Genomic DNA, 27,589 nt, shown 5'->3' with positions numbered 1-27,589 from the left:
AAACCATTCAATATACAACTTAACTGATACTGAATCATGAACTAATGAAAATATGAACAGACCAATCACAAGCAAAGAGACTGAATCTGTAATAAAATATCACCTTAGAAAAATATGTGCAGGACTAGGTGCTTTTCAGCTGAATTGTATCAAACTTTTAAAGAAGAAATAATATATGAAACCTTCTCAAACTCTTCCAAAAAAGTCAATAAGAAGGTTATTGCCAAACTTATTTCATAAATTCAGCATATTCTGATACTGAAGCCAGACAAAGACATTACAAGAAAAGAAAATTACATGTCAATGTCATTCATGAATATCATTGCAGGATTCCCCAACAAAATACCATCAAATCAAATACAAGAGCACACTAATAAGTCATACACCATGATCAAGAGGGATTTATCTTTAGACACAAAGAGGATTCAACAAAAACAAATCAATAAATGTGACACACTGTATTAACAACAAAAGAATATAAATTTTATAATCATTTCAACAGATATAGAAATCAAAAAATTTCAACATCTTTTCATGATAAATATGCTCAAGAATTAGGTATAGGACTCTAACTCAACATAATAAAGGCAATGTATGAGAAGTCCAAAATTAACATCACACTCAACAGTGAAAAGCTGTTGTGAAGGGTTTTCTTCTATGATCAGGAACGAGACAAGGAGGCTTACTGTCATTTCTACTCAACATCAATGGAAGTCCGACCCAGGCAATGGAAGTCCGATCCAGAATGATTAGTCAAGAAAGTGTCCAAAACTCAATCATGATAAAACATTTCCTCAACTGCATTTCACTGTAATTTAAGTATTTTTGAAATGCCGAAACTATGTTTTTCTGCATGCAGATGTTTTATCTATAAAGTATCTATGTTTTTCATGAATTCTGCCATGTCCTTGGAGATATTAAATAGAATCTTATTTTTGGGGAAAATATGTATTACTATCTATCCTTTGAGGCTGAAATGGTGCCCAGAAAATCCCTTTTATTACTGAGAATTTTTGATATTTTTTCATGAGGTGTTTCAACAGGGATAACAGTTGTTCTTAAAATTAGTCTAATGATATAGTACCCACTGGAAGGAACACACAAAATATATATTTTTGATTAGTGGACACAAAGTATTGCTAATTTAAACAATGCAAGGATTTTAAATCAGAGTCACAAACTCTATGTATAGATTCCACTTGTATGTACACACAGATCTTGTTATATTTCAGTCCTTCTATGGTGCTTATCCATGATCCCCAGGAAAGATTCCCAGTCATAGGTTTCTAATTAAATTAACAGTATGAAAAGGAAAACTACAGAATACTACAAAATTGGGCCAAGTCTATTGTTTATTCAGTCGAGGAATAATCAGAAATGTTAATGTATTTAGGAAAATATCTGTCACATAATAAGAATTAATAAACTATATGAGATTTCTTATTGTTTTTATGAATTCATACCTCCAACTGTCTATATTTTTATATTTTGGGTTCCATATTTATAAGATGCATATTTAGTTAAAAATATATTAGCATTGTCATTGCTTTTGATATTTATTACTACATTTTTGTACAAGAAGTTCTGTTTCTTGTACAAATGCCAAATCATTGGAAATAAAATTCTTTAGCCTTTTGCCAGTTGTATAGATAAAATTTCATAGCTAAAAGGAATGCAAAATTTATTTTAATGATCAGAATCAATAAAAATGTGTAAATAAACAGATGTATTTACAAGGTTTTCACAATTTTTGCTAAAACATGAATTGTCTCTTAGGTCCTTCTATTGTAGTGGCTTCTACACTATTGCACATTTTAGAATATCAGCCCCCATAGAAATAGATGAATTTAATGTAAAAGCTACATTTTATTTTGTTAAAAATGTTTGAAAAGATTCAGTATCATTTCTCTATAAAATATATATCTTGTTATTTATGCTAACTTCCATGAGAGATTTTTATTTGATCCAGAGTAGTTTTATATTATTTACAAAATAATGAAAGTTTTTGATTTAATGGCAGAACTGAGTCATAAAATGCATTCGAGTTCTAACTCAGAAGTTTTGAAATAAGGATAATTATTCTTAGTGTTGAATGAATGGAACTAAAAATAATTGTATGATACTTACAAACTATAAGATCATTGAAAGAATATGGAGATCACATTAATTTCTCTTACTATTCTTTAAACAGTAAGAACATATGTAAAAGCAAAAAAGATATGACACTGAAAGATAAACACCCCAGGTTGGTATGCATCCAATATACTACTAGAGAAGAGCAGAGAAATAGCTCCAAAAGGAATGAAGAGGCTGAGCAAAAGTGTAAATGATGCCCAGTTGTGGACGTGTCTGGTGGTGAAAGTAAAGTCCAATGATATAAAGAACAATATTGTATAAAACCTGGAATGTTAGGTCCATAAATCAAGGTAAATTAGAAGTGGTCAAACAGGAGACAGCAAGAGTGAACATCAACATATTATGAATCAGTTAACTAAAATGGATGAGAATAGACGAATTTAATTCAGATGACCATGCATCTACTACTGTGGGAAAGAATCTCTTAGAAGAAATGGTACAGCTGTCATAGCCAACAAGAGTCCAAAATTCAATATTTGGGTGCAATCTCAAAAATGACAGAATGTTTTTGGTTCTATTCCAAGGTAAACCATTCAACAGCACAAGAATCCAAGTCTATTCCCCAAACACTGATGGGGAATAAGCTGAAGTTGACTGGTTTTATGATAGTCTACAACAATTTCTAGAACTAACATCCCCCAAAAATATGTCCTTTTCATCATAGGGGACTGAAATGCAGAAGTAGGGAGTCAAGAGGTACCTGGAGTAACAGGCAAGTATGGCCTTGGAGTGCAAAATGAAGCAGGACAAAAGCTAATGGAGTTTGCCAAGAGAACACACTGGTCATAGAAAACACCCTCTTCCAACAACACAAGAGATGACTCTACACATGGACATCACCAGAGAGTGATTATATTCTTTTCAGCAAAAGATGGAGAAGCACTATACAGTCAACAAAAACAAGACCTGGAGCTGACTGTGGCTCAGATCATGAACTCCTTATTGCAAAATTCAGGCTCAAGTTGAAGAAAGCAAGGAAAACCACTAGGCCATTTGGGTATGGCCTAAATCAAATCCAATATAATATACAGGGGAGATGACAAATAGATTTAAAGAATTAGATCCAGAAGATAGAGTGCCTGAAAAACTATGGACAGAGGTTTGTACCATTGTACAGGAGGTGGTGACTAAACATCCAAAAGAAAAATAAATGAAAGAAGGCAAAGTGGTTGTCTGAGAAGGCCTTACATATAGCTGAGAAAAGAAGAGAAATGAAAGGCAAAGGAGGAAGGGAACGATATACCCAACTGAATGCAGAATTCTAGAGAACAGCAAAGAGACATAAGCACGCCTTCTGAAGTAAACAATGCAAAGAAATAGATGAAAACAATAGAATGGGGAAAGCTAGAGATCTCTTCAAGAAAATTGGAGATACCAAGGGAACATTTCATGCAAAGATGGGCACAATAAAGGAAAGAAATGGCAAGGACCTAACAAAAGCAAAAGAGATGAAGAGGAGGTGGCAAGAATACACAAGAGAACTGTATAAAAAAGTGTTAATGAACCAGATAACCACAATGGTGTGGTCACTCACTTAGAGCCAGACATCCTGGAATGTGATGTCAAATGGGCCTTAGGAAGCATTATTATGACCAAAGCTAGTGGAGGTGATGGAATTCCAGATGAGTTACTTCAGTCCTAAAAGATGATGCTGTTAAAGTGCTGCACTCAATATGCCAGCAAATTTGGAAATCTCAGCAGTGGCCACAGAAGAGGAAAAGGTCAGTTTTCATTTCAATCCCAAGGAAGTGCAATGCTAAAGAATATTCAAACTACCACACAATTGCGCTCTTTTCACATGCTAGCAAGGTAATGCTCAAAATTGTTCAAGCTAGACTTAAAGCTCAAAATTCAGAAAACTAAGATCATGGCATCCAGTCCCATCACTTCATGGCAAATAGATACAGAAACAGTGGCTTACTTTATTTTTCTGGGCTCCAAAATCACTGCATATGGTGATTGCAGCCATGAAATTAAAAGATGTTTGCTCCTTGCAAGGAAAGTTATAACCAACCTAGACAGCATTTTAAAAAGCAGAGGGATTACTTTGTCAACAAAGGTCTGTCCAGTGAAGGTTATGGTTTTTTCCAATGGTCATGTATGGATGTGAAGGTTGGACTATAAAGAAGGCTGAGCATGGAAGAATTGATGCTTTTGAACTGTGGTGTTGGAGAAGACTCTTGAGAGTCCCCTGGACTACAAGGAGATCCAACCAGTCCATCCTAAAGGAGATCAGTCCTGGGTGTTCATTGGAAGGACTGATGTTGAAGCTGAAACTCTAATCCTTTGGCCACCTGATGCAAAGAGCTGACTCATTTGAAAAGACCCTGATGCTGGGAAAGATTGAGGGCGGGAGGAGGAGGGGATGGCAGCAGGATGAGATGTTTGGATGGCATCACCAACTCAATGGACATGGATTTGGGTGGACTCTGGGAGTTGGTGATGGACAAGGAGGCCTGGTGATGGACAGGGAGGCCTGGCGTGCTGCAGTTCATGGCGTCTCAAAGAGTCAGACATGACTGAGCAACTGAACTGAGGCTTCAATAACATGTGAACCAAGAACTTTCAGATGTACAAACTGGATTTGAAAAAGGCAGAGGAACCAGAGATCAAATTGCCAACATCCTCTGGATCAAGAAATATCAAGGGAATTCCAAAAAAAGCATCTACTTCTGCTTCATTGACTACAGAAAGCCTTTGACTATGTGGATTACAACAAACTGTGGAAAATTCTGAAAGAGACAGGGATACCAGACCACCTTACCTGCCTCTTCAGAAATCTGTGTGCAGGTCAAGAAGCAACAGTTAGAACCAGACATGGAACAGTGGACTGGTTCAAAATTGGGAAAGGAGTGTGTCAAGGCTTCATAGTGTCACCCTGCTTATTTAACTTATATGCAGAGTACTTCATGTGAAATGTGGCAATGGATAAAGCACAAGCTGGAATCAAGATTTCCAGGAGAAATATCAACAACTTCAGATATGCAGATGACACAATATTAATGGTAGAAATAGAAGAGGAATTAAAGAGCCTTTTGATGAAGGTAAAAGAGGAGAGTGAAAAAGCTGGCTTAAAACCCAATATTCAAAAAACTAAGATTACGGCATCTAGTCTCATCACTTCATGACCAAATAGTTGAGGAAAAAGTGTAAACAGTGGTAGATTTCATTTTCTTGGACTCCAAAATCACTGTGAATGGTGACTATAGACACAAAATTAAAATATTCTTGCTACTTGGAGGAAAAGTCATGACAAACCTAGCTAGCATGTTAAAAAGCAGAGACATCACTTTGCCAACACAGGTCTGTCTAGTCAAAGCTACGGTTTTTCTAGTAGTCATGTATGTATGTGAGAGTTGGACCATAAAGAAGGCTGAGTGCTGAAGAATTGATGCTTTTGAACAGTGGTGTTGGAGAAGACTCTTGAGAGTCCCTTGAACTGCAAGAAGATCAAACCAGTCAGTGTTAAAGTAGATCAATCTTGAATATTCATTGGAAGGACTCATTCTGAAGCTGAAGCTCCAATACTTTGGCCAACTGATGTAAAGAACTGACTCATTGGAAAAGACCCTGATGCTGGGAAAGGCTGAGGGCAAGAGGAGAAGGGCAGAAGCAGAGGATAAGATGGTTAGATAGTATCACTGACTGAATGGATATGAAAACTGCGCTAACTCTGGGAGATAGTGAAGAATGGGAAGCCTGGCATTCTGTCGTCTGTGGAGTCACAAAGAGTTGGACATGACTAAGTGATTGAATAAGAAAAGCATTCTTTAAAAACTGAAATAAGGATATCACTAAATTTTCAAGCCTTCAGGAATACTATCTAGAATTCAAATGTCTAATTCTAAATTGTACATCTGGCTTGTCGCTGAGTTCACATATATTCTCCAAACCTTATTTTTCATCTAAGTTAGTTCTGTTTTAGTTGTATTATAAAAATTTACTTGTGTTCTAATGATGTATGGTGATGCAATTAAAAACAGAAAAAAATAAGAGGCTACTTATTCCCTCTCACCAAAAACATTGTATATTACTCTCAGTTTCCTCTGTTTTGTATTAAGATTTACAAGAAAGAGGAATGGGCCATCATGTTTAAGTATTCAGAAAACAAAAAAACCTTATGGCAATTCTTGCTTTATAAAGAATAAACAAAGGGTTTTCTTGTGATTAACAAAACTTCAGAGTTCTCAAATCTTTCTGAGAATTTAAACAGGTAATTCTTGAAATAGAGCTGAACTTTGACTTACCTTCTTCATTGCATGTACGAAATCTTTAATCTTGTGTTCCCACCCCAATAGTCAACTTGAGCTCTTTAGAACATTTTAATAAACTCTTAAGGCAAGGCTTTCTATTGTTTTTACTATATCTACACTGCATATTATGCCTCATCTACACAAAAGGAGAAGGCCCGGCAGAGAATGTGATGGTTAGATAGCATCCCCAATTAAATGGACATTAATATGAGCAAACTCCAGGAGATAATGAAGGACAGGGGAGGCTGGTGTGCTGCAGTTCATGGGGTCTCAAAGAATCAGACATGACTTAGCAAATGAACAGCAACAGCACTATAGACATTAATTGTTGTTATTTAGTTGCTAAGTTGTGTCTCTTGTAATCCCATGGACTGTTGCCCATCAGGTTCCTCTGTCCATGGGATTTCCCAGGAAGAATACTAGAGTGGGTAGCCAGTCTAGTATTTCCTTCTCCAGTGGATCCTCCCAACACAGGGATCGAACCTGTGTTTCCTTCATTGGCATGCAGATTCTTTACCCCTGAGTCACCAAGGAAGCCCATAAAGATGAATTACAAATCTATATATTTAGCCATTATCTTTCTTTGAATTTTTAATCTTTTTTTTTCCTCTCTCTAGCTCTAGAGACATAGTTGGCCACTACAGTTTCTGCTTGTGGAATAGCTTTCACCTTAAGGTTATTTCTTCTGTGTAGAATGGTTTACTCTGATTGATAAGACTGATGACCATCATTATGACAGCTCAAATATAATTAACTTTGACCTCATTTTAAAATATTTTCCTTCTTCCATTAGCCAATCCATCAGCAAGTTCTGACTTCAAAATACATACCAAATCTGTCTACTTTTCACTTAATCCAACACCATATGCTAATCAAGCTAGCCTCTTTTGGTTTACTTTAAAAGTCACTGTTTTAGAGATTTTTTTCCATAACAAAGAAGATTATACTTTGCATACATGCTAAGATACTTCAGTTGTGTCTGCCTCTTTGCAACCCTATGGACTGTAGACTGCCAGGCTCCTCTGTCCATGGGATTCTCCAGGCAAGAATACTAGGGTGGATTGCCATTTCCTACTCCAGGGGATCTTCCCAACTCAGGGATCAAGCCCAGGTCTCCTGCATCTCCTGCATTACAGACAGATTCTTTACCACTGAGCCACTGGTGTATACCTTCTATAGTAATCAGGTTATTTGTATTTTTCTTTAAAGGCTGGCTATATTGTTTAATTGCTTTAAATCATTCCAGTGGCTTTCTATTATATCTATGTCTGTCTGTCTATCTATCTATATCTATCTATCTATCTATCTATATATATATATGATATTCAAACACAATGTAGCTCATTTGGCTACAGTTCATTGGCCCCTACCTGCCTTGTGGAATTCCTCTACAAATCTCCCTTCACTTCAGTTAAGAATCTGACTCTCCCTGGAAAATAACAGGATTATTCAAACTCAAGACTATTATACCTCGTCTTCTGACAGGCAGTAATGCTTTTCCTCCAGATTGCCACATGACTGTCTTGTCCTTGTAATTAAGACTGCTTGTGACCTGTCACTTCTTCAGAGAGCTTCCCAGATGGTACTATTTATTAAACATGTACACACTGCTATATTTAAAATGAATAACCAACAAGTACTTACTGTAAAGAACACGGAACTCTGCTTCACATTACGTGGCAGCCTGGATGGGAGAGTAGTTTGGGGGAGAATGGATACATGTATATGGCTGGGTCCCTCCACTCTTCACCAGACACAATCACAACATTGTTAACTGACTAGACCCCAATACAAAATAAAAAGTTTTCAAAAATAAAATACTGTCCTCCCCCCACCACCAAGTCATGTCCTATTTTGTTTTCGATTTTCCTACAGTTTCACTGTTTATCTGATTATGAACAGTCCTTCCCCAATGAACACTTTATTTGATAGGACTCTTACCTGTTTGTCACCCCTGTGTGTCACCACATTGCATTCATTCAAAAATATTTATTGAGTCCCTGGAAAAATATAGGTAATCAGTAAGCAATTTTGAAAAAGAAATCAATCCCTTGGATATTTATAATATTCCTATATTTAAGTTTAGCAAAATACTAAAAAAAGAAACACTACCATATTCCTTTCACTGATGATAGGCCTATTATAGTCAAAGTTTATAATGAGTCATTTCTATCAAACAAAATAGATAGTAGCTTTCCACTCTTCCCAGAAGTATGATTAACTTCAATTTCCTTTTCTTCTTAATTTTCCAGTTGATTCATTAGTCATAGAGAGCTTTAAAATGAATAATGCCTTATAAAAACCAGAGATTAATTATAACTTAGAGAAATTAAAAATTATTAGTCAAAATATTCTTAGAACTCTAGACCAAATGAAAATGATTAAGTTAACTAGTGATTCTACTCATGATTTCTATATTATTTATAATAAAATTGATTTTATAAATGAAAGAAGAATAGCTATGTCAAACCTAGACAGTGTTTTTAAAAGCAGACATTACTTTGCCCACAAAGGTCTGTACAGTCAAAGCTATGGTCAAAGTTTTTCCAGTAGTCATATGTGGATGTGAGAATTAGACCATAAAGAAGGCTGAGAGCCAAAGAATTGATGCTTTTGAACAGTGGTGCTGAAGAAGACTCCTGAGAGTACCTTGGACAAGAAGATTAAATCAGTCATTCCTAAAGGAAATCAACCCTGAATATTCACTGGAAATACCAATACTAAAGCTGAAGCTCCAATATTTTTTCACCTGATGTGAAGAGCGGTCTCTTTGGAAAAGACCCTGATGTTCAGAAAGTTTGAGGGCCAGAGGAGAAGGAGAAACAGAAGATGAGATGGTTGGATGGCATCATTGACTCAATGGACACGAGTTTGAGAAAACTCAGGTAGATAGTGATGGACAGAGAAGCCTCACGTGCTTTAGTTCATGGGGTTGCAAACAGTTGGACATGACTTAGTGACTGAATAACAATAACAAAAATGTGTGTATGGCAATAAGCAATACAAAATAGAAATGGATATTTTAAAATCAGCTACTTTGGAAATTTATTATAATAAAAAACCCTAAAAGCATATTTTCAATAGGTTTAATCAAATAAAACACATACTTTATATGTGAAGGTGTAACACATTTCACCAACTGAGATTTAAACTTAAATTATGTTTTTTGCTAGGTAATTTTTTTCAATGATTTTTCGCCTATGGGGAAAATAAAATCAAAGTATTCTTGCTAATGAAATTCCTCAGTCCTTTCTTTTTTTAAATAAGTACTTGTCAGTTGCAATTGTGCATAAATAAAATTCAGTTAGGATTTGGATGCAAATTAAATATTTTCATATGGTATAATATTTTTATTTGATTCCATAAAAGCTTGAGTTGTCTTTCCAACTGTACATGTTGCTACAAAAATATAAAAATCACATAGGCATTGTAAAATTTAGGTATCCTTTAGCTTTTTGGCAATGCATTTTTATAAATCCCTTTGGGCAAGAAAAAAAAATGTACAATTAGTCCATGTGATGTACATAGCAATGCATTGTACTTTTTTGTATTAAAATCACTTCACAGATAATTTTCATATCATTTGGCTTTTTAGAATATTGCACATTTAAATAGGCAGATTACATTTTGTTACATGAAAAGTACAAAATATTAAGATGTGACTACATCTGTTTATCTTACAAAATGTGAAGTGTATATCTTTCAAAATACCAAGGTTATTAGTAGATGGAGAAATTAAATAGGAAAACAAAGTACTTTTCAAATTGTAAGCATTTGGGAAAAGTATTAGGACAAATATTTACATACATCATTAAAAATAAACATATTTTCAAAAATTATAACAATGTAGAGGGAAAAGTGGGATTGGTTAATAGATAATCTACTCTTGAGGAGGAGAGGGGGGGAGAAAAACCTGCATGGATTATAGCTGCTTCAAACACATCATATTTTGTTTTAAAAACAATCTGAATCTAAATTAACTGTACGTAACTTTTTGAGATCAGGTCAGAAGAACACTTGATTAGAGAAATTTGAGTTTCTTATTAAGAAGTTTTTGGAGCCTCATTCTTCTCCTTCTAAGTCAGAGTATATTAATAAGAATATAACAAGAAAAAGCCAATATGGTACTCAATATGCCAGAAAATTTGGAAAACTCAGCCTTGGCCACAGGACTGGAAAAGAATCCCAAAGAAAGGCAATGCCAAAGAACGTTGTAACTACCACACAATTGCGCTCATCTCACATGCTAGCAAAGTAATGCTCAAAATTCCCCAAGCCAGGCTTCAATGGTATGTGAACTTCCAGATGTTCAAGCTGGATTTAGAAAAGGCAGAAGAACCAGAGATCAAACTGCCAACATCCATTGGATCATCAAAAAGAGCAAGAGAATTCCAGAAAAACACCTACTTCTGCTTTACTGACTATGCCAAAGCCTTTGACTGTGTTCAGTTCAGTTCAGTCGCTCAGTCCTGTCCAACTCTTTGCAACCCCATGAACCACAGCATGCCAGGCCTCCCTGTCCATCACCAACTCTCGGAGTTTACCCAAACCCATGTCCATTGATTTGGTGATGCCATCCACCCATCTCATCCTCTGTCATTCCCTTCTCCTCCTGCCTTCAATCTTTGCCAACATCAGGGTCTTTTCAAATGAGTCAGCTCTTCACATCAGGGGGCCAAAATATTGGAGTTTCAGCTTCAACATCAGTCCTTCCAATGAATATTCAGGACTGATTTCCTTTAGGAAGATCACAACAAACTGTGGAAAATTCTTAAAGAGATGGGAATACCAGACCACCTGACCTGATTAATAAGAATCTAACAAAAAAATGCTTGCATATTGGTACTTCATGGCAAACAGATGGGTAAACAATGGAAACAGTGACAAATTCTATTTTTTTGGACTTGAAAATCACTGCAGTTGGTGACGAAGCCATGAAATAAAAAGATGCTTGCTCCTTGGAAGAAAAGCTATGACCAACCTAGCTGCTGCTAAGTTGCTGCTGCTGTCGCTTCAGTCGTGTCCAACTCCATGCGACCCCATAGACAGCAGCCCACCAGGCTCCCCGGTCCCTGGGATTCTCCAGGCAAGAATACTGGAGTGGGTTGCCATTTCCTTCTCCATGACCAACCTAGACAACATATTAAAAAGCAGAGACATTACTTTGCCAACAAAGTTCTGTCTATTCAACCTATGGTTTTTCTAGTAGGCATGTGCAGTTGTGAGAGTTGGACTATAAAGAAGGCTGAGCAGTGAAGAATTGATGCTTTTGAACTGTGATGTTGAAGACTCTTGAGAGTCCTTTGGACTGTAAGGAGATCCAATCATTCCATCCTAAAGGAAATCAATCCCGAATATTCATTGGAAGGACTGATGTTGAAGCTGAAACTCCAATACTTTTGCCACCTAATTCAAAGAACAGACTCATTGGAAAAGACCCTGATGCTGGGAAAGATTGAAGGCAGGATGAGAAGGGGACGACAGAGGATGAGATCACCATCACCATCGTGATGGACATGAGTTTTAGTAGTCTCTGGGAGTTGGTGATGAACAAGGAGGCCTGGGGTGTTGTTGTCCATGGGGTCACAAAGAGTCAGACAGGAGTGAGCACCTGAACTGAACTGAACAAGAAAATGTGGAAATCCCATTTAGTGGGTTAATGAAGGATGTTTCAATGTGATACCCAATCTACACAAAATCAGTACAAGAAAAGAACATTTAGAAAATTCTCATTTTTGTGTACTGAGGATTCTTAACAGATTGAATCCATCAGTGTATAAAATGTAAAAATAGATGATAGTGACTAAGAAATATTTGTTTTGGAATTTGAGGTTGGTTAATATTAGAAATATCTATTTATATAATTCACTACTCTAAAAGATGAGAGGAATAAAACTTTCTAAGGAACTCAATATACTCAGATACAAGCATTTCATAAAATTCAGTACACAATATTCCAAAACAAGGTTCTACTTAAGTCTAGAACCTTTTCCTTAAGGGAAATAGCCAAACAGGTCAGCCATGCTTGCAAATGAGGAATAGGCTCTAGGAACAGTGTAAATGATTGTTTATGATTACACAGTTAATCTATTTTAAGACTGCTCTCATAATTAAACCTTCTGGCACCCCACTCCAATACTCTTGCCTGGAAAATCCCATGGACGGAGGAACCTGGTAGGCTGCAGTCCATGGGGTCGCTAACAGTCGGGCACGACTGAGCGAATTCACTTTCACTTTTCACTCTCATGCATTGGAGAAGGAAATGGCAACCCACTCCAGTATTCTTGCCTGGAGAATTCCAGGGACAGAGGAGCCTAGTGGGCTGCCGTCTATGGGGTCACACAGAGTTAGACACAGCTGAAGTGACTTAGCAGCAGCAGCAGCAGCAGCCACTACAAACAGATACTTGAGGGAAGGGTCAGAGAATAGACTTAGGACTCAAAAGGAGCTAATGACAATTTAGCTGCCATGACCTATATCTACTTCAAAGAGACAAATAAATATATCATCATGGAATAAAGGGAGTCAATGGAAAGATGGATGTCATATATGTCTCTAAAAAGAAAATTCAAGCAATAGGTTTATTTCCCCTTTTTTCACATTCTTGTTAGAATGATTACTTACTATTTTTAACCCTGTATGTTTGAAAAAATGTTAATAACACAATTGTGTTTATTTTATAATTATCTATATACATAGACACTTACTTATTTTAGTTTTTTCATTTATAATTACATCATATTTTTATTTTACACACACATTTATATTATCTTTTGAAACTAAAACACAATTCCATTGTGCAGACATGTTGTAATAAATTTAAATATTCTTATATTTATAGGCATTTCTGTGGTTTACATTCTTGTGGTCATTTCTAGAATATACTTATATATATAAATTTATAAACTTATTGCCTTTTCAACATAATTTATAGGGGATGTCATTCCTGGTTCATTGATATGATGTTTTGCTTAATTTGGTGCCTATTTCAATTTTGTATTTTTAGAAACTTCATGTTAATTTATTCTCTTTTAACATCTGTACACTATAACCATTTTCATAAAATATAGATATGAATGTGAATTTTAATCTGTAATCATTGCAAGTTGAGTAAATGGAAAAAAATCTCAATTATTCTGCATTTTCTAGATCACTAGTAATATTTATTTGCTTACTAACATCTTGAAATTATTCTCTGTAAAACAGATGTTAATATACTTCACCTGTTTTTCTACTAAGGTATGTATCTTTCTTTTTGTGCATTGTAAAATTAAATTAACTCACTGAGACCTCCCATATGAAATTCATTATATTGAGAAAACAATGAAAAATATACACAAATATTTTAATATTAAGGATTACAACTTTTATAATTGAAAATTGTCAATTTATTTATTTGCCTCCAGACTTGTGAAAGTCTATATTGTCTCACATTTTGCAACTCTTCTGTGGTTTGGAGCTTTCATTTTAAATGCTTATCCTTTTGGAATAGGTTGTGGTAGATAGTCAGGATTGCCTCCTACAGTGGTACAGACTGCACAAGTTTCAGCTTCCAAGGAGATGCCAAAGAATAATTTTAAGAGTGCTCGCCAGGAAAATTCAAAGTGGAGACCATATTTATACTGTTTTGTTTTCAAAACCTTTAGCTAGTGCCCTAAAGAATATTTGTTGCGAAATGAAGCCTTTATTCACTAATCATAAAGACCAACCTTAGCTTATGCTACATTTTTATTCTATGCTTCTTGTTTTTAGGCTTTCTGTAAAAATCATTCTCTGTTTTTAGCTACTTGGATATTTTACTTTCTTGTGTTATGCAGTATTACAGTAATGTATACATACAAATTTCTGATCAACTTAATAGTCCCATTAAATCATTAATACATTAATTCAGTTGTATTGACAAAATCCACAGTATCATTTGATCCTCTACAACTCAAAATATTGATTTTTATTGTCCCTCTTCTAATATTTGTTAAGTATAGCTATAATCTTAGTATATATTCATATGGTTAAATTCTTGTTACTATATATGGCATCTTAGATTTTGAAAATTATTATCTTTTGGATATGGAAATATTTTTTAGATTTTCCAGTATTTCACGTAAATTCTGTTCCCTGAGAGCAATATAATACCAAATAAAACTAATTTTTGAAGTGTTCACAGAAAACACATTTTCTGATTTCTTGAAAACCTGAGCATGTTTTTGGCTGCTTATATGGATGAATACGTTTCTTTGAGAGGTTACACTCATTATCTTCAAACAGTGATGACATGAATAATATATTTTGATAGTTAATGTATCAGAGGAAAAATCTAATGCCATCTTTTTTTGGTAAAAAAGAGACATGTGTCAAAATACATGTAATTAGTCAGTGAAAGAATCATTAATGTCTTACAATTAGGCAAAAAGGAATACTAGGGAGCAGAAGGGTAGATACATGTATATGTGGGCTTCCAGGTGGCACAGTGGTAAAGAATCTGCCTGCCAATGCAGGAGACACAAAAGACACAGGTTCAGTTCCTGGGTCAGGAAGATGTCCTGGAGTAGTAAATGGCAACCCACTCCAGTATTCTTGCCTGGAAAATTCCATGGACAGAGGATCCTGGTGGCTACAGTCCATGGGGTCTGAAAGAGGCAGACATGACTGAGCATGCATGCACTCATGTGTACATGTATAACTATGCAATTTGCTGGACACCTGAAACTAATACATTATAAACAACTATACTCCAATAATTTTTTAAAAAATTATTGGCATTAAATAAATAATGGATCATGAAAATGATCAAAGAGGAAATTAAAAAATACCTAGAAAAAAAATGACAATGGAAACATGACAACCCAGACCCACGGTATGCAGCAAAGGAGTTCAAAGAGGCAAGTTGAGGCAAATACAATCTTATCTCTAAGAAACAAAAATCTCAAATAAACAACCTAACTTTATACCTAAAGCAGAAACACAAAGGATCATAAAACCCTACAAGTAGTGTTTCCTTAGAGGAAAACATAGGCAGAACACTCTTTGACATAAATCACAGCAATATCTTTCTTGACCCACCTCCAAGAGTAAGGAAAATAAAATAGTAAACAAATGGTATCTAATTAAACTTAAAGATTTTGCACAGCAAAGGAAACCATAACAAAAGAAAAACACAACCCTCACAATGAGAGAAAATATTTGCAAATGAAGCAACAAACAAGGGATTAATTTTCAAAGTATAGGAACACTTCATGCAATTCAATATCAAGAAACAAATAATCCAATCAAAAAATAAGCAGAAGATCTAAAGAGACATTTCTCCAAAAAAGATATGCAGAGAGCCAAAGAACATATGAAAAGAAGCTCAATATCACTAGTTATAAGAGAAACGCAAATCAAAACTACCTAAAATGAGGTATCGCTTCATACTAGTTAGAATGATCATCATGAAGAAAAATCTACAAACAAAATGCTGAAGATGGTGTGGAGAAAAGAGAATCCTCCTACACTGTTAGTGGGAATGTAAATTGGTATAGTCACTATAGAGAACAGTATACAGGTTCATTAAAAAATTAAAAATGGACCTATCACATGATCCAGCAATTCCTCTGGTCATATACATAGAGAAAACCATAATTCAAAAATGATCCATGCATCTCAGTGTTCATTGCAGCACTATTTACAATAACTGGGACATGAAAGCCACATAAATGTCCCTCAAGAGAGGAATGGATAAAGAAGATGTGGTACTTAAATACAATGAAATATTACTCACCAATAAAAATGAACAAAATAATGCCATTTAACTGCAATATGGATGGTCATACTTCAGAGAGTGTCTGCTGCTGCTGCTGCTGCTAAGTCACTTCAGTCGTGTCCAACTCTATGTGACCCCATAGACGGCAGCCCGCCAGGCTCCTCTGTCCCTGGGATTCTCCAAGCAAGAATACTGGAATGGGTTGCCATTTCCTTCTCCAATGCATGCATGCGTGCTAAGTCGCTTCAGTCGTGTTTGGCTCTGTGCGACACTATGGACAGCAGCCCACTAGGCTCCTCCATCCACAGGATTCTCCAGGCAAGAATACTGGAGTGGGTTGCCATTTCCTTCTCCAAGAGAGTGTCATAATGAGTCAAATAAGTCAGAAACAGAAAGACGAATATCATATGATATCTCTTATATGTGGAATATTTAAAAAATGGTACAACGAATTTATCAACAAAACAGAATCATGGATGTTGAAAACCAACTTATGGTTACCAGGAGAACAGATGGCCCAGAGGGATAAACTGGAGTTGAACATATATCCATTACTATACATAGAATAGATAACTAACAATAACCTGTTGTGTAGCACAAAGAACTTTACTCAATACTCTGTAATGGCCTATATGGGGAAGTTATTAAAAAAAAAACGGATTATGTATATCTGTTTCATTTTGTTCTACAACTGAATGTACACAACCCCATAATCAAATATACTTGAAAAAAAATTTTTTTAAAGAATACTGAAATAAGTTTACAAATACAAGTAAAATCTGTCAATATTCATGGTGCAATAGTCAGATACATCACATACAGTTTATTTGGATTCCTACAGACAAAAATCATGTGCATTATCTTCCACATGATATAATCTTTTAACAATGTTCATAGTTTTAAATAGCTCAGGAGATATCCCAAGCAGTGCTCTAGAAGATAGTCAGAAATTATTTTTGCCCATTTTAACCCTTTTTTCCAATACTCCTCACCTGTGATCATAATGATCACAAAGAAAGATTACTCTTGATACAAAAACATAACACAAAAACTTGCCACCATTATGGTATTCTCATTATGTATATAAGTGCAAGGAAAATGTCAATTAACCATATATTTGTTTTTTAATTTTCTTCACAAATCTAAAGCCGCAGAGCATTGAACAAAAGTGTTAAAGTGTTATTCGCTCAGTCATATCTGAATCTTTGAGACCTTGTGGAATATAGCCCACCAGGCTCCTCTATCCATGTAATTCCTCAGGCAAGAATATTGGAGTGGGTAGCCATTCTCTTCTCCAGGGGATTTTCCTGACCCAGGGATCGCACCTAGGTCTCCTGCATTGCAGGCAGATTCTTCACTGTCTTAGCTACCAGGTTGAATAATCAACTGCTAAAGGCATAAATATAACTACATTTCTTCCAAAGAAACCCCAGGGCTGATCTCCTTCAGAATGGACTGGTTGGATCTCCTTGCAGTCCAAGGGACTCTCAAGAGTCTTCTCCAACACCACAGTTCCAAAGCATCAATTCTTCAGCGCTCAGCCTTCTTCACAGTCCAACTCTCACATCCATACATGACCACAGGAAAAACCATAGCCTTGACCAGACGGACCTTTGTTGGCAAAGTAATGTCTCTGCTTTTCAATATGCTATCTAGGTTGGTCATAACTTTTCTTCCAAGGAGTAAGCGTCTTTTAATTTCATGGCCACAGTCACCATCTGCAGTGATTTTGGAGCCCAAAAAATAAAGTCTGACACTGTTTCCACTGTTTCCCCATCTATTTCCCATGAAGTGATGGGACCAGATGCCATGATCTTCGTTTTCTGAATGTTGAGCTTTAAGCCAACTTTTTCACTCTCCACTTTCACTTTTGGAAGGAATAATGCTAAAGCTGAAACTCCAGTACTTTGGCCACCTCATGCGAAGAGTTGACTCATTGGAAAAGACTCTGATGCTGGGAGGGATTGGGGGCAGGAGGAGAAGGGGACGACAGAGGATGAGATGGCTGGATGGTATCACTGACTCGAATGACATGAGTCTGAGTGAACTCTGGGAGTTGGTGATGGACAGGGAGGCCTGGCGTGCTGTGATTCATGGTGTCGCAAAGAGTTGGACATGACTGAGAGATTGAACTGAACTGAACTGAACTGAAACTATTATGTAATGGGTTTCATACAAAAAGTTGGATTGAATTATTAAAAGCATTTAGTACTTTCTAGGAAACCAAATCTTAAAACACTACCAGGTTTCACCTTCCATATCTATAAATTTAGTTGACTTCTCTTTTCAGTATGCCTGAAGTTTATTAAGGTTCCTGGCCTACAAAGACATGTTCTCCCCACTTACTATCTGTCAAGTTGGAATCCTATAACCCATGCAACAGTCAGACTATATCCTGAAAATGTTATTAATATATCCTTCCATACTAATAATTTTCCTTATTTTTACTACCATCCTACTAAATTGGCTCAGTGGTAAAGTATCCATCTGCCAGTGCAGGAGACTCTGGAGACTCAGGTTCAATCCCTGAGTTGGAAAGATTCGCTGAAGGAGGAAATAGCAACATACTCCAGTATTTTTGCTTAGAAAATCCCATGGACAGAGGAGCCTGGTGGGCTATGGTCCATACAATTGCAAAGAGTCAGACATGATGGATCATGCAGATAGACAGACAGACAGACACACACACACACACACACACACACACACACACTAAGCATCATTGCAAGAACAAGAATTAAAATAATAACCTCATGCTAATTAAAAATTAAGGTCAGTTTGGAAATATATACATTAGCTGCTATGCCAATTTAAACATATTTAAACCAGGAGCCATTGAAGCATCCACTAAATATTTTGTAACACAAGCCATAGTATCAATACTTCCTATAATAGCTGTTACTATTAGTCTATTATATTTTAGTCAGTGACAATTACACAAATTTTAATCCAACAGCATTTACCATCACAATAATAGCCCTCATTGTAAAACTTGGAACTCCAGCATTCCTGAAAGGGTTCTGTAGGCACAGGCTCTATAAATACAGCTAATCTTAGTTCCTTAAGAGTGGTAGCTGGAGAAGGAAATGGCAACCCACTCCAGTACTCTTGCCTGGAGAATCCCAGGGACGGAGGAGCCTGGTGGGCTGCCATCTGTGGGGTCACACAGAGTCGGACGCGACTGAAGAGACTTAGCAGCAGCAGCAGCACCAAAAGTGGTATCTTCTATCTTATTAAACAAACAACATTCTTAAGGTAAGATCTCAGTTACACAGTTGATTTGACTAAATATATCCTGCTGCTGCTGCTGCTAAGTCGCTTCAGTCGTGTCCGACTCTATGCGACCCCATAGACGGCAGCCCACCAGGCTTCCCCGTCCCTGGGATTCTCCAGGCAAGAACACTGGAGTGGGCTGCCATTTCCTTATGTGGACAAACACTTTTGAACATTTGAAAATCAATACATTTCCATGAAAAGGAAAAAAAAAGCTAAAGAATTTCTTAATATTTGGAAGTCAGTGAGAATTATGTCAATTAAAAATACATTTATTTTACACACAACTAGAGTTTACTATTTTGCTATGGGTTACCAAGATTTTAGTATCACAGAGAAATAGATTCCTCATATATACACACATGAAAAAGAACATTAAAGTAATCTCAGTATTTCAAACAAAACAATAAAACTTCCTTCACAGTTCGTCCTGTTCTTAATAGGAATTAATTATATAATTATTTTTTTTTCCATTATATTTTGGGTGAACAATCTACTTTAATGAAGTCCTCTAGAATAAAGAGAGTTCTGGAGGTCCTAACTCAATCCATAGGTACAGATGGAAAGTTTCTAGGTGATATGATTTTAGCAGCTTCTACCCAAGAATATATTCTCTGAAGTTGCAACAGTTTTAAATACCCAATATAATCCCTTTCCATAAGGCTCTGAGACCTTCCTTCTTTGTTGAGAACACAAAATCTGGCCAGAAAATTATGGCAGAGCTTTCAAGCCAGAATCAGAGTAAAATAAAAACTATCTGTAGATAACAAAATTAATAGCTATAATGAATGTAAAATGAATATAGTATATATATATATATAATATAGTATAATGAATATAGTAACCAAAGTCAACAGAATGGAATACAGTAAAATTCTCTATCAAGTGGCATAGTTAATTATTACATAATTTGAAGTCAGTGTTTGTCCTGAGATTAGAAACATATTATGAATAATAAGAGCAAGAGGACCAGCAGTGAGAATATCCTACAGCTACACAGAGCAGCTGAGGGGCATGTCCCTACTAGTCAGGGCCTGAAAAAACTGGAGAGGGGAATGGCAAACCACTTCAGTATTCTTGCCTTGAGAAGAATGATGAACCCATGATCAGTACGAAAGGCAGAAAGATATGACACTGAAAGACAAGCCCCCCCCGGTCAGTAGTTGTCCAACATGCTACTGGGGAAGAGTAGACAATAGGCTCCAGAAAAAATGAAGAGAATTAGCCAAAGCGGAAAGGACGCCCAGTTGTGGATGTGTTGGTGGTGAAAGTAAAGTCTGACACTGTAAAGAACAATACTGCATAGGAACCTGGAATATTGGATCCATGAATCAAGGTGAATTGAAAGTGGACAAACAGAGATGGCAAGAGTGAATATCAACATTTAAGAATCAGTGAACTAAAATGGATGGGAATGGGCTAATTTAACTCAGATGACCATTATATCTACTACTGTGGGCAAGAATCCCTTAGAAAAAATAGAGCAGACCTCATAGTCAACAAGAGTCTGAAAAGTAGTACTTGGGTGCAGTCTCAAAAATCAACAGAATGGTCTCAGCTCATTTCCAAGGCTAACTATTCAACATCACAGTAATACAACTCTATGTCCCAACCACTAATGATGAAGAAGCTAAAGGTGAATGATGCTATGAAGATCTACAAGACCTTCTAGAACTAACACCAAAAAGAGATGTCCTTTTAATGCCTGTGTGGATCACAACAAACTGAAAAATTATGAAAGAGATGGAAATACCAGACCGTCTTACCTGTCTCCTGAGAAACCTGTATGAAGGTCAAGAAACAGTTATAACTGGACATAGAACAACAGACTGGTTCCAAATTGGGAAAGGAGTACATTAAAGCTTTATATTGTCACCCAGCTTACTTAACTTATATGGAGAGTACATCATGAGAAATGCTGGGCTGGGTGAAGCACAAGCTGGAATTAAGTTTGCTAGGAGAAATATAAATAACCTCAGATATGCAAATAACACCACCCTAAGGGTAGAAAGCAAACAGGAACTAAAGAGCCTGTGGATGAATGTGAAGAAGAGACTGAAAAAGCTGACTTAAAACTCACATTCAAAAAACTAAGATCATATCATCTGGTACAATCACTACATGGCATATAGATGGGGCAAAAAGGAAATAGTGACAGACTTTATTTTGGGGGGCTCCAAAATCACTGCAGACAGTGACTGCAGCCATGAAATTGAAAGATACTTGCTCCTTGGAAGAAAATCTATGACAAACCTAGACAGCATATTAAAAAACAGAAACATTACTTGATGACAAATGTCTGTATAGTCAAAGCTTTGGTTTTTTTTCCCGTAGTTACGTTTGGATGTGAGGGCTGGACTATAAAGAAGACTGAGCAATGAAGAATTGATGTTTTTGAACTGTGGTGTTGATAAGACTCTTGAGAGTCACTTGGACAGCAAGGAGATCAAATCAGCCAATTCTAAAGGAAATCAGTCCTGAATATTCATTTGAAGGATTGATGCTGAAGGTGAAGCTCCAATACTTTGACCACTTGATAGACATACCCAATTCATTGGAAAAGACCCTGATCCTGGGAAAGATTGAGAGCAGGAAGAGAAGGGAGCCACAGAGGATGAGATAGTTTGATGGCATCATTGACTCAAAGAACATGAGTTTCAGTAAACTCAGGGATATAGTAAAGGACAGGGAAGCCTGGTGTGCTGCAGTCCATGGGGTCACGAACGGTCAAACATGACTGAGTGACTGAACAGCAACAACAATAAGGGCATTGAAATGCTTGTGAATGTATACTGAGAGGTAAACTTCCTGAGATACTAATATTAACAATCTTTACATTCTCACACATTTTACCAAGGGAAGGCTGTGCACCCATTTCTGGTTTTATAAATCTTCTTCCCATGCAAGTCTCAGAACAGTAGACATCAAACAGTTGTATTTCAAAATTCTTTCTTCTTACAAAATAAAGCAAACTTATTATTTCCATAAGCCTTCTGAGTTCAGTTCAGTTCAGTCACTCAGTCGTGTCCGACTCTTTGCGACCCCATGAATTGCAGCACCCCAGGCCTCCCTGTCCATCACTGACTCCTGTAGTTTACTCAAACTCATGTCCATTGAGTCAGTGATGCCATCCAGCCATCTCATCCTCTGCCATTCCCTTCTCCTCCTGCCCCAATCCCTCCCAGCATCAGGGTCTTTTTCAATGAGTTAACTCTTCGCATGAGGTGGCCAAAGTATTGGAGTTTCAGCTTCAGCATCAGTCCTTCCAATGAACACACAGGACTGATCTTTAGAATGGACTGGTTGGATCTCCTTGCAGTTCAAGGGACTCTCAAGAGTCTTCTCCAACACCACAGTTCAAAAGCATCAATTCTTCAGTGCTCAGCTTTCTTCACAGTCCAACTCTCATATCCATACATGACCACTGGAAAAACTATAGCCTTGACTAGATAGACATTTTCTGGCAAAGTAATGTCTCTGCTTTTGAATATGCTATCTAGGTTGGTCATAACTTGCCTTCCAAGGAGTAAGTGTCTTTTAATTTCATGGCTGAAGTCAACATCTGCAGTGATTTTGGAGCCCAAAAAAATAAAGTCTGACACTATTTCCACTGTTTCCCCAACTATTTCCCATGAAATGATGGGACCAGATGCCATGATCTTAGTTTTCTGAATGTTGAGTTTTAAGCCAACTCTTTCACTCTCCTCTTTCACTTTCAACAAGAGGCTTTTTAGTTCTTCTTCACTTTCTCAAATAAGAGTGGTATCATCTGCATATCTGAGGTTATTGATATTTCTCCCGGCAATCTTGATTCCAGCTTGTGCTTCATCCAGCCCAGCATTTCTCATGATGTACTCTGCATAGAAGTTAAATAAGCAGGGTGACAATATACAGCCTTGATATTCTCCTTTTCCTATTTGGAACCAGTCTGTTGTTCCATGTCTAGTTCTAACTGTTGCTTCCTGACCTGCATATAGGTTTCTCAAGAGGCAGGTCAAGTGGTCTGATATTCCCATGTCTTTCAGAATTTTCCACAATTTATTGTGATCCACACAGTCAAAGGCTTTGACCTAGTCAATAAAGCAGAAATAGATGTTTTTCTGGAACTCTCTTGCTTTTTCCATGATCCAGCGGATGTTGGCAATTTGATCTCTGGTTCATCTGCCTTTTCTAAAACCAGCTTGAACATCTGGAAGTTCATGGTTCGTTCACGTATTGCTGAAGCCTGGCTTGGAGAATTTTGAGCAGTACTTTACTAGCATGTCAGATGAGTGCCTTTGTGCAGTAGTTTGAGCATTCTTTGGCATTGCCTTTCTTTGGGATTGGAATGAAAACTGACCTTTTCCAGTCCTGTGGCCAATGGTGAGTTTTTCAAATTTGCTGGCATACTGAGTGCAGCACTTTCACAGCATCATCTTTTAGGATTTGAAATAGCTCAACTGGGATTCCATGGCCTCCACTAGCTTTGTTCATAGTGATGCTTTCTAAGGCTCAATTGACTTCACATTCCAGATGTCTGGCTCTAGGTGAGTGATCACACCATTATGATTATCTTGGTCATTAAGATCTTTTTTTGTACAGTTCTTCTGTGTATTCTTGCCACCTCTTCTTAATATCTTCTGCTTGTTAGGTCCATAGCATTTCTGTTCCTTATCAAGACCATCTTTGCAAGAAATGTTCCCTTAGTATCTCTGATTTTCTTGAAGAGCTCTCTAGTCTTTCCCATTCTGTTGTTTTCCTCTATTTCTTTGCATTGATCACTGAGGAAGGCTTCTAATCTTCTTGCTATTCTTTGGAACTCTGCATTCATAAGCCTTCTAGAACATCTCAAAAAGAGTCTTAATGTAAAAGTTATTATATGTTTCTATTCAGGAGCAATTTAGTAAGGAAAAATTTTCAAGTTATTAGAAGACAGTTCCACACTAACAAGATATGATAATAAATATCATTTTGTTAAGTCTTGAGACAAAGTGATAATTAAACATTTTAAAATAAGCATGAGTGATTGAAAAGTTCTTAGCTAAATCTATAAGAAATCTTTATTTTTGCCTTTTCTTGAATAAATAATCAAAAAGAGAACAGATTCAAGAAAAAAGCATAGTTTTTTTTTTAAGACATAAAATCTAACAAAACAGATTACACATAAGATTAAAAAAATGTCTATCATATTGCAGACAAAGTTATTACTCATCAATAAATCAAAGAGACAAACCCATCAAATTTGAGTGAAATTTTCTCAATTTTAACACATTTTATTGTTTTATTTTTAAATCAACTCAGTCATTCTAAGCAAAGCAAATAAAATTCACTTTCTAAGTAGAATCCTTTATTACTTCATGTTCTGAGAAAAAATAATACTTCAGGTCAACAGTTCTCCTGTAGGGGGTTTGTGAAGCCAAAGCTATTTTCACAATATACCAAGACTTTATCTTTGTTAAACCACACTATGCTCATCATTGCTGTCTTCAGATGGATTGACAAATATGTACTTAATGATTTTTAAGGTTCACATTTTCAACACGGTAAACACTGATGGCTATAATCTACATAAACAAAAGCTCTGCAGAGACCTCAGCAAGCCCAAAAATAATAAGAGGGCTGGAAACCAAAAATGTCTGATTCAATGCTGTAGAATAAACTGCTCATGTTTTCCTTACAAAAGCATCTGCATAATTGTATTTTGCTCCATCACTACTGCTCGTGGTATAGATTCAATTTCTCATGTTAATTAACTTTAGCCAGGTTAACTAACCTCTGTTTCACAGAGAAACGTGGGAGTAGGGATGAACAATCGAGAATTGTCTGGTATACTCAAGCATATGGCAGATTATCAAACCTGTGAGCAAAGGTAACAACTCTACAGTCATGCATTCCTTCATCTTCTAAAAGTGGCAGGAATAAACAAAATCAGGACTACCAAAAGACACACACACACACACAAATATATACACACACACAGCATAAAATAAGTAAAACGTATGTTTAAATTTATGTCCATAATGTATCTTTCAGAATTCTCTCCTCAGTAGAAATTATTTAGAGAGCTAGTGATTATCCATTAATTAAAATCATTTTTATATAAATCCCAGATTTTCAATTACCCAACTCTCCTAGAGAGTAACACTGAGCATATATGCTACAAAATATGAATACTGTTAAAATAATGCTTAAAATCATGCAGATATAATGTTAACGTATTTGGCTAGCCTGTATAAGCTCAGAAAAGCCATAGAACAAGTAGAATCAAATGTACGCTTGTATAATACTTAAAATTGATAAATTAGAGAAAAGATAGATTTTTAAAACACAGAATTATTAAAGTAGTCTAGCTCCTCAAATTTCTAACATTTTATTTTTTTGTGCGAGTTCATAAAATATTTGTGAGTTAGTTTCTGCAAAAAGAAAGTTATTTTCAACTCTATCACCCTTAATGTACTAAAAGTTCATCTTCTTATTTCAGGGGAATTTTAGGAACATAACGGTGCTTACTCATCTCTCCAAGCCATCAGATAACATTTATTCTGATCAAGTTTATAATTTATTGATACTCTGTAAAGACAGAAAACATTACAGACTTGCCCAATGAGAGATAAAGGCTTTCTGAAGTACAGACACGTTACTTATGGCCTCATAAGTATAATTTCAGATGCAGGTGAAAAGTAAAGAAAAAACAAAAATTCACACTTTAGATATCAAAGAGCGATTCTCATTCACCGTGAGCATTACATTTTTTTTTCCTTAATTGATTTAAGCTAATGATATAATTTTGGAGTTCTCACAGGAGAAGATGAACATACGACCTTCTACTCCTCCATCTTGGGAATAAAGAGACAGAGCCAAAGCAAAAACAACACCCAGTTGTGGATGTGGCTGGTGATGGAAGTAAAGTCCAAAGTTATAGAGCAATATTGCATAGGAACCTGGAATGTTAGGTCCATGAATCAAGGCAAATTGGAAGTGGTCAAACAGGAGATGGCCAGAGTGAACATCACATTTTAGGAATCGGTGAATTAAAGTAGACTGGAATGGGTGAATTTAACTCAAATGATCATTATATCTAGTACTGTGGGCAAGAATCACTTAGAAGAAGTGGAGTTGCCATCATAATCAACAAAAGAGCCCTAAATGCAGTACTTGGATACAGTCTTAAAAATGACAGAAAGATGTCTGTTTGTTTCCAAGGCAAACCATTCAATATCATGGTAATCCAGGTCTATGCCCCGCACAGTAACACAGAAGAAGCCGAAGTTGAACAGTTCTACGAAGACCTACAAGAACTTCTAGAACTAACACCCTAAAAAAGATGTCCTTTTCATTATAGGGGACTGGAATTCAAAAGTAGGAACTCAAGAAACACCTGTCAGTTCAGTTCAGTTCAGTAGCTCAGTCGTGTCTGACTCTTTGCAATCCCATGAATCGCAGCAGGCCAGGCCTCCCTGTCCATCACCAACTCCTGGAGTTCACTCAAACTCACGTCCATCAAGTCAGTGATGCCATCCAGCCATCTCATCCTCTGTCATCCCCTTCTCCTCCTGCCCCCAATCCCTCCCAGCATCAGAGTCTTTTCCAATGAGTCAACTCTTCACATGAGGTGGCCAAAGTACTGGAGTTTCAGCTTTAGCATCATTCCTTCCAAAGAAACCCCAGGGCTGATCTCCTTTAGAATGGACTGGTTGGATCTCCTTGCAGTCCAAGAGACTCTCAAGAGTCTTCTCCAACACCACAGTTCAAAAGCATCAATTCATTGGCGCTCAGCCTTCTTCACAGTCCAACTCTCACATCCATACATGACCACAGGAAAAACCATAGCCTTGACTAGATGGAGAAACACCTAAAGTAACACGTAAATCTGGCCTTGGAGTACAGAATGAAGTAGGGCAAAGGCTAATAGAGTTCTTCCAAGAGAACACACTGGTCATAGCAAACACCCTCTTCCAACAACACAAAAGAAAATTCTACACATGGACATTACCAGATGGTCAAAACTAAAATCAGATTGATTATATTCTTTGCAGCCAACGATGGGGAAGCTCTATACAGTCAGCAAAAATAAGACTGGGAATTGACTGTGGCTCAGATCATGAACTCCTTATTGCCAAATTCAGACTTAAATTGAAGAGATGGGGAAAACCACTAGACCATTCAGGTATACCTAAATCAAATCCCTTATGACTATACAGTAGAAGTG

The 27,589-nt window shown here is 36.5% G+C and overlaps 1 long non-coding RNA gene across 23 annotated transcripts in view; it reads right to left on the bottom strand.

Moving 5' to 3' along the window:
• The window catches only part of LOC147349191 (uncharacterized), a 284,621-nt gene that overhangs the window by 190,492 nt on the left and 66,540 nt on the right, over window positions 1–27,589 (bottom strand). For 14 of the 23 annotated variants that reach the window (XR_015149553.1, XR_015149555.1, XR_015149545.1 and 11 more), the window contains exons 3-4: window positions 8,331–8,389; window positions 8,034–8,073 (exon numbers count right to left, since the gene is read on the bottom strand). The exons of 6 other annotated variants lie outside the window; for them this stretch is intronic. This is a non-coding gene — a long non-coding RNA (uncharacterized LOC147349191). The remainder of the gene's footprint in view (window positions 1–8,033; window positions 8,074–8,330; window positions 8,390–27,589) is intronic. 3 more of the 23 variants (XR_015149542.1, XR_015149538.1, XR_015149541.1) reach the window with 1 other exon arrangement.

This window comes from Bos grunniens, chromosome 21 (assembly GCF_055505025.1).
Source record: "Bos grunniens cultivar Pamir isolate PY7600 chromosome 21, Bosgru_T2T1.0, whole genome shotgun sequence".
In the NCBI taxonomy this organism is placed as follows: domain Eukaryota; kingdom Metazoa; phylum Chordata; class Mammalia; order Artiodactyla; family Bovidae; genus Bos; species Bos grunniens.
The sequence above is the reverse complement of the archived record's forward strand: the minus strand, read 5'-3'. Positions and strand labels throughout refer to the sequence as shown.